Here is an 11,605-nt window from a genome sequence, read left to right as displayed (position 1 = left end):
GGAGCTTCAGTTAGGACACAGGCAGCAAAGTGAAGCACTGACCTGATGTCAGTTTGACCTGAGTCCTGGTGTCTGTAAGTTCTCATTAGAAGTTGACAGGTTTTAGATTAAGATTTTCTCAGTGGAGAATTATAGAGACGTCAGAACATCAAATCCCTTTCTTCTTTTTATTGTGACAATCTACAACGGGACATTGTGGTCACTCCTTTTCATGAGATTTGTCGTAATCTTAAAGGGATAGTTCAACATTTTGGCAAATTGGCCCATTGCCATAATCGCTATAGTCATAGCAGTAGGTTCGTTACCTTTATTTGTCGGTGTAAGCTATTTTTAGAACGGAGCGGAGCGGCAGGCTGTTCAGAGCTACGCTACAGAGGCTCATGGAATTTCTTGGTTTCCCTCATCAAACTCATCAAATACAAAATCCCAAAACTCCAAAACGCTTTCGTGGACAAGTTGTGAGCTGCACAATCACCACGCTATGAGATAATAATAGAACGTTACGAGACAGAGTTGTTTTAGAGGTAAATTCATGCAAAACCGCTGATGCGCGTTGCGTTCAGGGACAGTTTTTCAGCAAGCAGACTCTGTATTTACCTCGAAAACGGCTCAGTTTCGTAACGTTCCATTATTATCTCATAGCGTGGTGATTGTGCAGGTCACAACTTGTCCACGAAAGCGTTTTAGAGTTTTGGGATTTTGTATTTGATGAGTTTGATGAGGGAAACCAAGAAATTCCATTAGCCTCCATAGTGTAGCTCTGAACAGCCTGCTGCTCCGCTCCTCCGTTCTAAAAATAGCTTACACCGACAAATAAAGGTAACGAACCTACTGCTATGACTATAGCGATTATGGCAATGGGCCAATTTGCCAAAATGTTGAACTATCCCTTTAAACCTTTTTTCTTGAAATATTTCCTTTCTTCTCTTAATTTTATGACTTGTTCTTAAAATACTACAAGTTGTATCATATTACAACTTGAAATAAAATTTGTTTTTTTCTCGTAACACTACATCACTACATTTTGTTTAAAGTAAAATTAGCTGTATGCAAGTTTTTCCTTTACTCACAAAGAAAACTCATCTCCGGCTACAGAAATGCTAATGTTACCGATAAGCATGAGCTAGCCCCAGCCCATCAGGTCACTTCATTGTATACCGCCCGAGTCACTGTGGCATCTGCCTTGGAAACATTATTTCACCCTCTTGCATCATTTATACATTTTATCCCAATTTATGTCCCGATTTGTTCTTTAGTTTGTAATGAAATACTTGCAAAATTAATGACACTCCCATCAGCCCCTGCTGTCCTTGTGCTAATTTGCTAAATGTTACCAGGCTGGCACGGTAAACTGAGCCGGTGAACAGGGTAAATATCAGAGTAAACGTCATGTGCTTTATACTCAGCCCTTAAATGTGGACAAATAAAACAAAGTTTCCTTTCAAATGAATATTACGACAGTTTTCCACCCAGCTACAGTCAGTCCAACACCCCAGTCTCTCTCTCAAACACTGGATTTTTCTCCTGCAGTGACGTCCGCATGTACATGTAAGAAACAGTTTAAGTAGCTGCACTGAAACACTGCGTCTGCCAAACGACATTATGAATGTTACATGGCAGCTGTGAGCAGCAGTGTTCTCTCTCATTGTAACAGTGGCTTAAATATTCTGATCATATTCATAGTGAAGAGATGTACGTCTGTTCAGAGCCTCAGTCAGGACCTCAGTGTGGTCACACACAAAAGTCAGAGACTCTCAGGATTTCCACAGAGTCAAGGAAACAACTGAAACTGCACTTAACCCCCTCCTTTCTGTCTTTGTCCTCACTTCTGGTGCAGTTGCAGGAAACTGAAGCATTTAAGCCAGTGATTAATGTTAGCTTCTTTTGCTAGCAGTGGGGCTCTAGGTTTGTCAATATTAGTCAAGTTTGTCTTTATGTGACTGTAACAACCTTCACTATTAATCTGTCATCATCATCCACAGCCTAAGTGTCAACATTTCTTCTTTATTTTGTCCCAGTAACTTATTGAAGACGTCATGGGGAAGTTTGAAGTTCAGTGATGATCAGCTTTTAAAATTATAAGATCAGTTATTGCTTGTACTGCATCAGTGGCTATAGCCCTGACTAGTAGCCCTGCTGTTTGGATGGTGGGTCCAGGTTGGCGGGGCTTGGTGACAGTCCATTTTATGCCCTAATTCTCAGCATCCACTGCAGCGTCCTCAGTTTGAATACTGGTCTTACTCTCAAACTGATGGTTAACTGTTTCTGTTACTTAATGAACTGTGAACACACTGTACAAGCTTCTGCCTACACCAAACAGGAGCTGAACGCACAAAAGATTTCATTTTTTAAAAAGCAGTACAGTTTCTTTAGTATAGTTTTCCTCTTTGCTGTGTACTTCAAAATAAAAGCATGACATTCACCTAACCAGTGTAACAAACACAATCTATAGGCTTCAGTGAATTAAATCATTAAACATAAAGCTAAAGCTAAATGAGATAAGTTTGATCATACTTAAAGGTCCCATATTATGCTGTTTTTCAACCATTTCACATGGGTCTAAGAAGTTGTCCAACCATATTGTATTCGTAGTGTATTGTCCCCAAATCAATCTGCAGCTCTAAATCTCGGCAATCTGAAAGTGGCTCTCCAGAGCTCTCCTGAGAACGAGCCATTTCTGTGTCTGCACCTTGAAATGCAAATAAGATGTGTAAACCACGTCCACTCCACACCTGTCATGGGGAGAGGCTGAGGTTTTCACTACAACATTTGCCAATGTTGACATGGGGATTAGGGATTCAATTTTTTTTTTCAATTCAACTTTATTTATAAAGCGCATTTCATGCACAAGGCAGACTCAATGTGCTTCACAACAAAAATCAATCAAATTTAAAATCAATTATAAATCCCATAGAAAAAAAAAAAAATGGGGATGGGGTCGGGCATGGCAGCCTGCACCGAGCTTGCCCACTCGATGTATATGAATGATATGAACGGGAAATTCAGAGCTTACCGGAACACTTCAATTTGTTGATGGTGGTGATTACTGATTAATGAAAAACATACTTTTGAACTAAATAATCTATTTTCATGAATAGATAACAGGAGAAGTTACACAATGTCCCTTTCAGGGAGTGAACAGACTTTTTTCACCTCCAGGCGTCATAGAAAGGCCACAGGAATATAACCGCTACAAAACCAGTAATAAACCATAATATGGGCCCTTTAAGGAGCTACATCACAACATCAACGACACATGGACTGTTGCCACTCACATGATTGTGTGTGATGACACTGATGAACTCACATTAAAGGGCAGAAACAGACGGATATGTGGGTTTGAACAATTCACTGGGCTGACATAACAGTTACTGTTTGACACTGAGTGGAAACTACACTCACTTCGGTGAAATGTTCGATGCCCTTCAGTTCAATAAGGAGCAGTGATTTTACTGGAGAATCAGAACTGAGAGTATGGAGGTCCCAATAAAGGATCCTCTGTGGGGTTTATTTTAATTTCAACCTTTTCTTTCAGCCATTTTTCTTTGTCAGTGAACAATTTGTCTGTTGACAATAGTCCAGTCTCATATTCTGCGGTCGAGCCGTAACCTTTAACCCTCTATTGCATAGTGTTGCCATATGGCAACAATTACTTTATCTTCATTTTTCTAAAAAGCTATGATATATTTTTTTTGTTTTTACAGTTAGGTGTGAAAAGGGGGCTTTTACTTTGAAGGACATACAATTTATGAGGTCAAATTACCAAGATATCCTGTTTGCCAGTCCCTTTTGCTCATGGACATGTGCCATGTAAACATCATTGTGTGGGGCTCCCGAAGACTGTCTTTTATTCAGAATTTTGGAATGTTTTCATCAAATAAAAAATTGAAATCACTATCTGGGGAAAGTAAACTTTATTTTTTTAACATTTAATTCAGTTTTGATGTAATAGTATTTTTGTAATATGCTAAAATACATTTGTTGCCATATGGCAACAGTATGCAAATATGGAAAATTCCTGGTGCATTGAACACGATGGAGTCCCAGTGACTTACATAGCATGAACCTACCCTGAGACTATGTTTTCAACCTTTTCTTATATCTTAAAGGTAAAAACATTATATATTTTTTATATTTTGTGATTAAAGGTATTTTGTAACATATTATCTAAATGGACTTGCACTTATATCTTCTAGATAACTGAATGAAATGAAATAAAATGAGTGATTCAATGTACTTCATTGAGACGGGTTCCAGGTTCCAGGTTCTCAGACATTTTAGATAACTGTTGAAATTATACAATGTTTTTATTGTATAAATGTTTGTTTGTTAGTTTTGGTTGAGTATGAGATGGATTTGTTGAGTTTTGCTTTAAATAAAATTAGTTTTTGGTAAAAAATGTTGATTTTATGGGACTTTCCACGATTGCATATTGTTGCCATATGGCAACAATTTACCAACGACCCCCCCTTTAAAAAAAATTTAAGATTTTTTTTAATATTTCTGTTATTTAGACAATTTTAAGTAATAAAAACATGCAAAACATTTTTTACCATGCCTTAGTAATATTTCATGCAATAGAGTTTAACAGCAAACCAGCTCCACTGCATCAATGAACTTCTGTCAGAGCTTCAGAGTTGTGGGTGGTCACTGACTGTGAGTCTGTCTGTGCTCAAACAGAAAACTTAAGCTCTGAGCTACAGATGACAGACAGTTTAGCTTGAGACTGCAACAGATTCATTTCCAGCAGTGTCAGGTGCAGGGGCGGATTGGCCATAGGGAGTACCGGGAGTTTTCCCGGTGGGCCGGTAACTAATGGGCCGATAGACGGCCGTTTTTTATTTTATTTTTATTTATTTAACTTTTTTTTTTTTTTTTTTTTGCCATGACTCGCCTTGCCTAACTCTCCCGGCCCGGGGAGAGAGACATGCATCAGCTCGGCCCACAGTGCTCAGCTGCAGACACAGCAGAGAGGTGACGATTGGCCTAGTGGCTTGTCTACCTGGCCCAATGGCCCTATGAGAGGCTACAGAGGCCCAGGAGTCCCACCCACGCATGTTCTAGACCCCCCCTCGTCCAATCACTTTTAATGATGAGGAGTCACGATGAGAGAGAGAACGAGAGAGAGAAAAAAACAACAACACACTAGCGCACAAAAACGGAGAAGAAAAGTAAAAAAAAAAACGCAAAGGTGGTGCGGAAAAATTGAGGGAAAGGAAAATTAAAAGAAAAGCTCTAGCAGCACAGACTGCTAAAAGTACAACAATTACGCAAATGTTTGCTTCAGGGGCCGCCTGGCCTGGCCAGGGCTAGAAGCACCGATGCTGCAGCTTCAGCAGCAGGTCCTTCACGTGAGTCTGAAGAGAGTGAAGCTCCCGTTACCAGTGCCCTTATAGTGCAGGAGGAGACTGAAAAAATAAGTGTTGAGGAAAACTCTCCACCATGTGAAGGAGGTACAGTAGTGATACCGTGTTAAGCAGGTATGTGCTTTCCAGAATGGTGTGGAAAACATTAATTAAAATACTGTAAATGGTCCAGAACGGTTGCTTAACTGTCTATGAACTTAACTTGACATAATAAATAGCAAACTCTGGATGGTGTGGTGATTTACAACTAAATCTAGTTATCTAAAGTATTGGAAAACAATAACCATATTCATATACTATCCTGATTAATTGATTAGTTGCTTTTATTAAAGTGCTAACATGCACCTTTCTTTGTGCCCACTCCAATTTGGTCATGAAGGACATTGAGCTACAACTTAACAAATATGTATTCTTTAGCCTACATATTTTTTTCAGTCAGTGTTTATGGTTTATTGTCCTTTCAACAGTTTAACATTATACAGTTAAAATTAATAAAACACAGATTAACTACTGTTACAGTAAAACAAATGCATACATATTACTCATGATGCAGTACACAAATTACAAGTATTTCTTGTCATGCTTCATTGTCTATACATTATGTTGAGCTGTACTACATTCTAAAATAAAATTAGTGTTTGTCAATTTTTCAGATCATTATACTATTGTTTTCCATACTTTAGCCAACGAGCCAAAGTTCTGATTGCATGCAGACTCATGTGCATGTAATCTTGTTCAAACTTAACCTATTCCACACTATTCCTCTACTTTGTTGGATATTGTATATTGTTTAGTATAGTGGTGTTATTAAGAGCTTGTATGTACATCAACGGTGCTAGTTTGCACAATATCCGCGCACAGATAGTGGGCCGGTCTGGACCAAAAAGTCCAGGGCCAAATTTTTGTCCCAGTCCACCCCTGGGTCAAAGGTCAGTATAACTACTGTAAATGTGTGTTAATCGCACATCAAAAAAATGGTGGCGTTAATAGAAACTTGCATTGGATCATGTTGTCATGTTACGTATCATGTTACAACCCAGTCAGAAAACAACTGTCCAGGTGTAGTGTGGCATGTAAATGACCTCCTCTTCACAACAGTCACAGTCCTGCACGTTAGTCCTCTGAGGATTAGTTGCTACTTTGTGAATGTGAAACACTCAATGGTTTTGTTTTAACCTGCAGTGAGTAAGCTGCTGTGTTTACAACTTATATCTCCCTTCATTACTTCAGTGTGGAGGTGAAAACTGGTTTCATCATCTGCTTCCAACAAACACTTTTATTAGCAAAGATTGCAGGTGTGTTCGCATTCCTTCTCTTCTTATGAATTTCACACCCTCACTTATCATGTAACAGTCACACTGTGCACAAACTGTGCATGTGTTTGGACCCTTTTGCTGTCAGTGCGTGCGTGCGTGCGTGCGTGCGTGCGTGCGTGCGTGCGTGCGTGCGTGCGTGCGTGCGTGCGCGTGTGTGTGTGTGTGTGTGTGTGTAAACCTCCCTCCTCCTGCTGCAACCCTGCCTGGCATTTAAGGTCACATATAACTCCTAAGACATAAATAATGCTCATTACTGCCCATTGATATTTTTTTGGTGGTCAACAACAGGAAGTCTCAAGACTCTGATCAAATCAAGAGAGAGGGGGCTCTGAGCCTCTCTTCTGATTGGTTGATTGGATCCAATAAAAGTAGAGTAGATTTCAGGTAAAACTAGGGGTGTCCTCGACTAAGGATTTTCATAATCGAATCGGATTCGTCAGATTTTGCCTGTAGTCGACTAATTGTCGAATCATGTTGTTTTTTCCCTCATTGATTCATGAATTTATTTGCGTCTATTCCTCATTAGGTCACCGACTACGATTACATGTCCATGTCAAGTCAATAACCCTTTCATTACCAGCATGTAAACGTAGTCATCGTCTCTCTTTCAGCGACAGTGCAGTGATGATGAGTGTGTGCTGTGAATTAACGAGTGTGTATGGAGAATGAAAACCATCGTGCCATCGTTGTGTGGTCGTGATCAGTGCTTGTACAGACGGTTCAGGGGTCGAGTGTCATAGCACCATGGACAGCGTTGTTTTTTGTTTGTTTGTTTTGTGTGTGTGTGTGTAGGTGCTGCACGATCCATAGAGAATGCGTCTCTTAGTTTAATATTGTAAATAAAACTTCAGACGGGTGTGCCAGTGCTCAAACACTCACTGTGATGTTTGTATCAAAATATGCTTGCCCTTATTAGAAGAAAACAAAGACATTCTATGTAAAATCATATGTTCAGCAGCAGGGAGCACGCCTATATACTGTATTCAAACTGGTACGACCCTTTTTTTCATAATCACATTTGATTAGTCGAATCAGACCTCTCCAAATAGTCGACTATTCGGGGTCACCCCTACTGTAGGTAAAACAGAAAAAGAAACCAAATCCTGCAAGTGTTGGGTCCAGGTGGTGCTTTGTGACACTAAGTCGCAGAAGTCCTGACACCTGGTATTAAAGCTCAGGATCTGAAGACTAGCTGTGTCCCAATTCAGTGGCTGCTAGGGTTATCACAAGAACCAATACTTCGTTACCAAGTTGATGCCAACACGAAAAAAATAAATCGATACTTGCTTTTTTCTGGTACCGTTAGAACCGAATACAACTTTTCCCTCAGCGAGCCGTGTCGATTCTTGGCGGAACTGACGGGGGTCACACACACACTTTTCTTTTTCTTTTTTGTCGGCTGTGTTGGGTCCAAGATTCAACAAGCTGGTCGGGTTTTACAGTTATTGCCCGTTTATTACCAATAAACACAGATGAGGCAAGTGAGCTGTGGTATCGAACTAGTATCGAGAATCGTGGAAATTCACAGGTATTGGTATCGACTACTGAAATTCTGGTATTGTGACAACCCCAGTGGCTGCAGCCTTCGCAGCCAGCATTTGAAGGCAGATCATGTCACATTATCGTGACAAAGCCTGCCCCAATTTGAAGGCTCCTCCAAATGCGGCCTTCTAGGGAGACACACTGCACCTATCCTTTGTGACCTCCCATATCCCAAGATTGTTTGCGCATTGTTATTATTAGCCACCTAACACGCTAGCTATCGAATGTTGAGGCGGCTCCTCACTGCATGGTCGCCCCATTCTGCAGCCGGCTTGGAGGGGTGGTCGCCCACTCAGCAGGGCTCAGCTGGCAGCATAGCCCAAGATAAGGAACTGATCATCCATTTGAAGTGTAAAAAAGCCGCCACTTTCAAGTGTTTAACATTAGGACATTAGGACAGAGGCAACTTGGCCATTGCCTCCGTAGACAACGTACACTGTGTGCATTTCTCTGTGGACTGAGGCTTTGGTACTTTCACAGTGTTAATTTAAAACCTACACATCTACCATTACTGTATGCAGTTTTAGGAAAGTAGAGATTATTTTACATAAATGCCTAAAAGTAAAAAGTTACTTAATTCACCATCAAACAAACGTGTCTCACTGACCAGTTTTTTATAAGATCTATTATCTGAAACACTTCCCCCGTTTGTTTCCAACAAAGATATTTTAAAACCTCTCTGCTACTCTCACAGTCCCTCAATTGTTTCTATCTGGCAGAGGACACCGATCAGTGTTTCCTTTATGAAAAGCAGCCATTCACAGCTCAGCCGGCTGTCTCACATTCACACTGTTTCAGGTCCAGGGCCTTGCTTCATTATGTAACACACTCCATTCACTTCACTGTGACGTCTGTGTGTGTTTGTTGTTGTGCTAAGGTGTGTGTAGATCCCTCTTACCTCCACTCCAGCAACAACAACACACTCTTTTAGACTCACTGTTTCCTTTTCAAGGACAAATAACACACACAACATGGCTGAAGAATAGAGTTACACAGAGGCAGAGAGAGAGTGTAAGAACTGAAGAAGTGTGTGTGTGTGTGTGTGTGTGTGTGTGTGTGTGTGTGTGTGTGTGTGTGTGTGTGTGTGTGTGTGTGTGTGTGTGTGTGTGTGTGTGTGTGTGTGTGTGTGTGAGAGAGAGAGAGAGAGAGAGAGAGAGAGAGAGAGCATGGGGGAGGTCAGTGGTGGCAGGTTTAACCTGATCTGTTAGGTAGCAAAGGAGGATGCCTCTCTGGAGCATGATACACAAAGACATCCCCCACCACACACACACACGCACACACACAAAAAATTGAAGTCAAATTTTCCCCTTTCCCACAGTCACTTTTCTGTGTTCACACCCTCTGAAGTATCTCACACTTATATTCGAACAGCCAGAGGTGGAGTTGAAGTGTTTGCTCCCTTACGTATATGAAAATATGTTACATGTAAATGCTATGAAAATGTTACGCAGCTGTAATACATATTTTTACACAAATTCATAGACTGAGAAAACACAGAAACAATAAACAACCTACAGAGAGTTTTCAGTTGAATCTTCAACTGCCTTAATCTGTGCCGGCAAATGTTTCCAGAGATACAGCTGTAAAAAAGACTCTGTCCTCTACAGCAGAAAGACTCAGTCAGAGAGCAGCTACAGAGCCAGATGTTCCCCTGAGCCGCTGGAGGAGACCAAACACAGAGCTAAACGACAGACAAGGAAACATTTGACTGAGGTTCATCTAATGACACAAACACAAATCAGAAGTAAGCGGAATGTTTGTGTTAATATAAGTCTTAAATAGTTATATCTTCCAACGGCAATCACTTACATAGAGTGTTTGGTCTGAAACACGGGTCTGTCAGTCACTCTTCTCTGCTGTAAGCAGAAGAGAAAACTTTCCTTGTATCCTACAACCTTTATCCAATGAGGAGAGAGAACGGCATAAAGGGGCGGTCCTCTCTGTGTGTGCAGCCAAGGGATGCGCGTGAATGTGGTGATGTAGGGACGAGGACCAATAGATCCATGACGAGGGCGGGGACTGCTAACTCCATCCGCTGACGTTAGCCAAAACGACCGGATCGCTTACTTCTGCTTTAATCAACCCACAACAACTTAAAGGAATAGTTTGGCATTTAGGAAAATATGTTTTCTACTTTAAAGTAAATGACACAAAGATGTTTAGGTTCCAATCTAATATCTGTAAAGCTGTTTACCTGTTGTGGAAGTCCCACAAGCGCCGTACAACATCAACCCGGCTTTGCTCTTCTGGACCGGTGGAGTTGTATTACGATTCCATGATTTCAGTAGTTGTCATAGTTACGCATAGATTACGGCAGCCAATCAGCGCTGAGCGACACGCGACTGACTGCCAGAGACTTTGGATTTCTCATCTCGAAAAATCGCTCTGTTACTTTTAATTGACTTAATATGTAAACTTGTCGCCAGCGAGAAAAATAAAAGGTCCGGTGTGAACGCACTTTAACATAAACGCGGCTTGGAGTTGAATTCCATGTTTACTGCAGTCAGTTACGAATTGGCTAAGGCACTCCGACCATGCTCCACAGTTCTCGCCCTCAGGCTTTGACTCAGAAGTGGAACAAAATGTGTAACAGTGGAAGAAGAAGCTTGCAACAAGTTACAGCACATAGGTTATTTAACAGAGCTGTAAAGCCGTCCATGTTTTCACCACACCACATGCTACCAGTAAGCCACTAGCTAACTTGTTTATCCATTAGACATAATACAGTCAACCAGAAAAATGTCCAATACCAACAAATTCAGAGGAGGCACATCACCACCTGTAGTATGGTCAGACAGACTTTGGTCGATAAATCGATTTCCCTCCTGTCCAATTGAAAGACTGGTCAAGCTGTATCTGTGCATGTAAACAACTTATATCTTTCTGTTTCTTACATAGCCTACTATTCTTTGAATACGTCAAAAGCAAACAGTTTGTACTTAACTCTTCTGTACTCTTCAGTCTGTCTCTCACACAATGAAGCTAAGACACCAACGAATAGTGATCTCTGGTTGGTTTGCCTGAAGCTGCTTGTGCTGTTGAGCCAAAAAAAAAATGTGAGAAAAAAAATTGTGCTGATGCTGCAACTTCTGAACTGAGTTTAATACAAAGTGACATGAACAGGCAGTGAAAGGAGTTGAGCTACACCAGAAACAACAGAAAATCTCGTCTTGGGTAGAAACATTATTTAATGATGATTCATATCAAATAACAATATATAGCATAATTCACACTCTCAATAATGTTGGAATTACAGTTACATAAACATGTGATGGTGCACAGCTGAATGTTAATGATAATAAGCAGTAGTAACTATAAAATATATGTAAACTCAGCACATCAGAGCAATCACTATAATTGACGCCCACCACATTGACATTC

Source organism: Trachurus trachurus (assembly GCF_905171665.1).
Source record: "Trachurus trachurus genome assembly, chromosome: 5".
Lineage (NCBI taxonomy): Eukaryota > Metazoa > Chordata > Actinopteri > Carangiformes > Carangidae > Trachurus > Trachurus trachurus.
The sequence above is the reverse complement of the archived record's forward strand: the minus strand, read 5'-3'. Positions refer to the sequence as shown.